This window comes from Sesamum indicum, linkage group LG2 (genome assembly GCF_026168435.1).
Source record: "Sesamum indicum cultivar Baizhima isolate 11 linkage group LG2, ASM2616843v1, whole genome shotgun sequence".
NCBI lineage: Eukaryota > Viridiplantae > Streptophyta > Magnoliopsida > Lamiales > Pedaliaceae > Sesamum > Sesamum indicum.
In genome coordinates, this window is record NC_142658.1 from 17,548,809 (window position 1) to 17,553,822 (window position 5,014).

At 35.9% G+C, this 5,014-nt stretch overlaps 1 long non-coding RNA gene and 2 other non-coding genes across 15 annotated transcripts; 2 read left to right on the forward strand and 1 right to left on the reverse strand.

The window, feature by feature from the left end:
- Positions 1 to 1,037: 1,037 nt before the first annotated feature.
- On the reverse strand, positions 1,038 to 1,108 carry TRNAG-CCC (transfer RNA glycine (anticodon CCC)). Its single transcript has one exon. It is a non-coding gene; the product is annotated as a tRNA-Gly (tRNA).
- Positions 1,109 to 1,191: 83 nt separating this feature from the next.
- On the forward strand, positions 1,192 to 3,829 carry LOC148789234 (uncharacterized). Of its 13 annotated transcripts, XR_016063673.1 has the most exons (4): positions 1,211 to 1,309; positions 2,162 to 2,215; positions 2,712 to 2,835; positions 2,906 to 3,190. It is a non-coding gene; the product is annotated as an uncharacterized LOC148789234 (long non-coding RNA). The 13 variants fall into 13 exon arrangements; XR_016063682.1 differs by lacking the exons at positions 2,712 to 2,835; positions 2,906 to 3,190 and adding an exon at positions 3,508 to 3,829 and having other exon boundaries at positions 1,192 to 1,414; XR_016063685.1 differs by lacking the exons at positions 2,712 to 2,835; positions 2,906 to 3,190 and adding an exon at positions 3,508 to 3,829 and having other exon boundaries at positions 1,192 to 1,401.
- Positions 3,830 to 4,496: 667 nt separating this feature from the next.
- TRNAQ-UUG (transfer RNA glutamine (anticodon UUG)) lies at positions 4,497 to 4,568 on the forward strand. The gene has a single exon. It is a non-coding gene; the product is annotated as a tRNA-Gln (tRNA).
- The last annotated feature ends 446 nt before the right edge of the window (positions 4,569 to 5,014 follow it).

A 5,014-nucleotide genomic window follows, 5' to 3' on the forward strand; every position in this document is an offset into this window, starting at 1 on the left:
ATACTATATAATTTGAGTGTCAGAGTGCTCACGTTGGGTCCAGTCCGGCACCTCCTCATTGTACAGGTCCCAAGCTTGTTCCCAACCCTCCGAGCCCAAACATCAAGCAACCTAAGACGTTTGGAGACCGAATCACATTATTTTGGCTCGGTGTGGAAAACAACATTGGGAAACTAGCATTTAATAAGTGATGCCATGGAGGACGGTCGGTTTCCTAGTGACGGAAATCAGCCTAAGGAAAAGGACACACCAAGATTGGTGAGAACGGGTGCTCTTATCCAACTTAAGAAGGAAGATTTGCATAATATTGTCTCTATAACAATAAAAGCTGAATTAGAGCAAAGTGAAAATCGAGGCAAACAACTAGTGATTACACCAAGAAGATTATTTGAGAAGTATACGATGAATAATGTCAATGTAAGAGAATGAGTCCAGGATGGGGGCTCGTCAAAGAGAACCTCACATGCAAGGAGTGATAAATGAGTTGTTGGTACATCCGATGAGGAGGTCCACTTTTGTAGTAGAAGTCTTGGCGGAATTAACCCCAGCGGATTTAGAATCCCGAATCTCCAAAATATGATGGATGCAAGGACTCTGAGGAGCATATACTGTCCTTTGAGCAAATCATGCAACTTTATGGGCTGTCGGACGCCATGAACACGCCCATCTTTGTGACGACATTGCAAGGGTTTGGTGCAAGAGTGGTATACATTCCTCCCAGGGGCGACAATAGTATCTTATGATCAACTAGTCAGGAAATTATTATATCAATTTGTCAATAAAAGGAGGTTCAAAAGGTCATCCACATACCTTTTCACAATAAAATAACGGCATAAAGAGATCTTGAATATTATGAATATAAAGCAAAAAGGGTACTAAAAACATGAATTTCAATAAAAATGGATCTCAACATCCACATTCTCATTGTTGGCTTCAATTTTAACGAACCTAATTTTGTAACTGTATCATTCAACCCACATTGAGAGTGAGAAAAAGTGGATAGGCTTAGGAGAGAAAATGAAATGAAAATCAGGTGATGCGCATCCGGGGAATCGAACCCCGGTCAGTACCGTGGGAGGGTACTATGATACCACTACACCAGATGCGCTTATTTGTTCAGTAAACCGAATAATACATGTCACAAGGACCTAAACAGCTACTTTAGTCGTCACTCCTTATACGCATGTTTTCCGTTCTTGTTTCTTTCTTCTTTGCCGCAAAAGGTTCTATTCATCTTACAGTAGCATCCGATTTTGTGGTTCAACGTGTCAACTCTCTGTATTTCTATCTCCATGTCCGATTCTGAGAGGTTCTTGTGTTTAGCTTCGTGCATGTTTTCTTCAACCAATTTCGAGTGCGGGCTGTGATTGTCCCATACATTTGCGCGCTCAAATCCTCTTTGTGGGTAGAAAATGTATATAATTTATTGGTACTTGTTAATATCAAAGTAGTCTTTTCCACCCGGGAGCTTTTTGCTTTTTTTCTTTTTGGTATCTCTTAATATTTCTGATTTGAACTTGGTTTTGGCGATTGGTTTGCTGTTTCTTTTCCTACTTTTTCTTTTTTCATATTAAGTAATTGACATTGGTTCTTGAAAGATTTGAGGTTTTGCTTGATTTTATTTATGTTTCTGAAACTGCCCTTTTTGGAGTTGGTTGGTATGCTTTTGTTTTATGCGAGTATTGTTCTCAGTTACTGAGAATTGCAAGAGTTGAAACTATCGGATGAGGTGACTGATTGGGTTCAATTACATTAGAGAAAGCAGTACATGAGGATCTTAATTGGATTTATGTCTTTTCACTTCCTATTTTTGTTGAGAAATCTATGAATTGTTAAACATTGGTGGGGTAAGAGAAATTATTTGAAAGACAGATTCTGGGTTCTGTATATGCAAGCCAGTGTTCTAGAGTTCCCTCTTAAGTACTGGTTTCTTGTACCAGCTGATGTTGCTTGGATGACTATGTACTGAAACCTGTTTTGCTTTGGATACACCTAAATCATAGTTGGGGTCTTTGGTATCTCCTATATGTTTGTAATTTCGTCGGGCAGGTCAAGTAGAGCGATTGTTAATAACCCTCTACTTGAAGTTAGTTTCCCTATAGTTGCTCTATGTTTAGTTGTGTTTTTTTGGGAACTGAAAATTTGCTTGATACAATGACAGTGGCAACATTAATGCAACACTAAGGACGGGATGTCAGTGCTCGGACTTTGTTGGGTACGTCGTATGAAATTATTGTACTTACAAGAACATGTTAGAATGTTTGAAAAACCTTTGTCTTGATTGAGGCAAATATAACTGATCTGAGTCTGTCACCCTTTACCATTTGCTCTGCCTTAGACTAACATGCTTGATTACTTGAGTTACTTAATAAAGATCTGTTCTTTGCAACTTGTGAAAATGAATTGATTTTCGGTCATTGGTGAATTATACGACTAGCTACTCAGAATTGTGTCGATGATCTGCACTTATAATGCTTGCACTGATGCATTATTTTCATTTCTCAGACACAAGATGGTGGAATTGCCTTCTTCCAACCATGCAAAAGTTACACAATGCAAAAACTACACTAATTGCATTAGATATCTGCTTTCTGTCATTTGAAGTTGTTAATCACTAAACTAGTAGTATCCCTGTCAAGATCTAACCTTTACATAGAACATCAAGAGCTAGATGCTGTGATCGGCATTTCTAATCTTCATGCTCTCTCCAGCAAATTAGCATGTAGAGGCATTGGCGTATTATGTAGAACCTTGCCCTTTTCTCCTTCAGGACCTCACTTCTTGGCATGTGAAATCTGCTCTTCTTTTGCCTGGATGAAGCCGACGTTTCCATTGGTATATGTTCTTTTTCTCTGCCAGAGTTGCTTTTACCTCAGTGAGGGAACTTAAAGGGTTGTCTTTGTAGGTGGCATTTACTAAGTTCCAATCTCCTTGAAATCAGTTTTTATTTTGTTGAGAGTTTAATGACTGCTGGATGAGTTCACTTTTGCCAGTGAATCGGGAGGCCTTTTCCTGCTTTTAGGGGCTGTATTTTTGCAAAGGTGTCCACTTAACCTGTTTTCCTGGAAAAATTGCCTCCTGGAATGTTTTGTTTGGGAGGCCACTTCTATTTATTAGTGTAAGAATTAGATTGCCACACTTGCTCATGTACCTTGACTAAAACAGTTTTCTTACAGCAGTTCACACCTGACTCTTCTTGTTGATTGTTCGTCAACTCCATTTTTGTTTCAGCTGCTTTAAGGTATCCAAAAATGCCCAAGAACATAATCTCCGCATGGTTTTCTCTTTCTGTTTATGTGCTAGTTAATCTCGGATCCATTTAAGCACATTTCATGCAAATTATGTATGCATTCTTATTCATATACTTGAAAACTATACGTGCTTTTGATGATTCAGAACGACGATATCATCCCTGTTATTGCATTCTCTTCATAAAGTTTTCTAAGTTGCTTTCTTGTTTTGTCTGCGTTTCTCTTTCTTTTCTTTTCTTTTTTCCTATTTTGACAGCTCCAATGATGAAGTTGACATTTCTATATCGTTCCAATTTCCGAACTGCTCTACCATGTGTAGTGCTGTAGGTGGAGTTGAAGGGACAACTGAGGAGCTTGTTCTTTCTTTCTGATGTTTATGCAATTCTTCCTTTATGCCTTTTTCTTGGTCTTGTTGATAATTAGAAATATCAAATGTGCCTCCTTTTCCTAATCTATGCCGGCAGTGACCTTTCCTTTCCATTCGGACTTTCCCTGAACAAGGAATTTTCCTACTGGTAGAGTGATCTCCTAATGCCACACACTTCCTTGACTTAATACTCTTGTCTCGTGTTTTTGAACATATGTTTCTCGCTTTTGCTCTGTTTTCCCTTGTACTTTTTGCAAAGAATGAATTATTTTTTACATTATAAATTATTACTGCATAAAAATCATGCTAAATCAGTACTCTTTATCAAAGTCAATTAAAATCATTGTAAAAAAATAAGTTTTAATTATGATTAATTAATATTTGTTATAATTTTAGTGGCTCGGAATATTTGTTATGATTTTTAGATACGGTTAATGCTTTGGTTTTGTTTGTAGAAATAATGGCCAGGACATCCATAGTTGTACCACGGTGTTTTACTTTTAATTATGTTAGTTAATTATACTAAAATTCTTGGTCTCCTATTTCTTCAATCGGACAAACGGTTGAGAAATGTCAGCCCAGCTCTTCCGAGGGTGAAAAGCTTTTCATTAATTTTGTTTAAAGTTTCATACATAGTGAAATCTTACTGGTAAGCGGGTTTCTTCAGGGAAGCCACATTGGTACGTCTTTGCCTATTTAATTTATATTTCTTTTAACTGTTTAAATACAATTTCTCTTTTGAAAATTTATCAAGATTATCATATGCTAAATAATTTTATTTATTTTCGCACAGATTTTATCGTGGCCTAGCACAAATAAAAAATATATTAATTAAAGTTTAGTACTTTAAGTTATCAATTATTTAATTCCAACAACCTGGTTCCATGGTCTAGTGGTCAGGACATTGGACTTTGAATCCAATAACCCGAGTTCAAATCTCGGTGGGACCTTCTTCAACTTTGGTTAAAAAACTATAAAGAATCATTACACCGCCCGAATTTGGTATCATGAGATTTATTTTTATTTAATAAATATTTTTTTATTAGTTAAAATTGAATTTGATGATATTAATAAAAAAAATAAAAATTTATATTTAAATTCGATCAATTTATTACAACTCATTATAGGTCAATATATCCTTTTTGACTAAACCATCTTATGAGGAGGTATATCTTCGTCCTTATAAAAATAGTTTGGTTACAGAAGTATTTAATTGACCTGCAATAAGTAATAAGTTATTTCAGGGTAAATATGAATTTTCGTTCATTTTTTATATAATATCAACAAACTTGGTGGGTTTTGATTTCCGTGGAGGAAAACAAGATTAGGAAATATGTAATTTTCAAATTATAATGAATTTGTGTACAATTATATCAAATTTTAAGATTGGACAGTG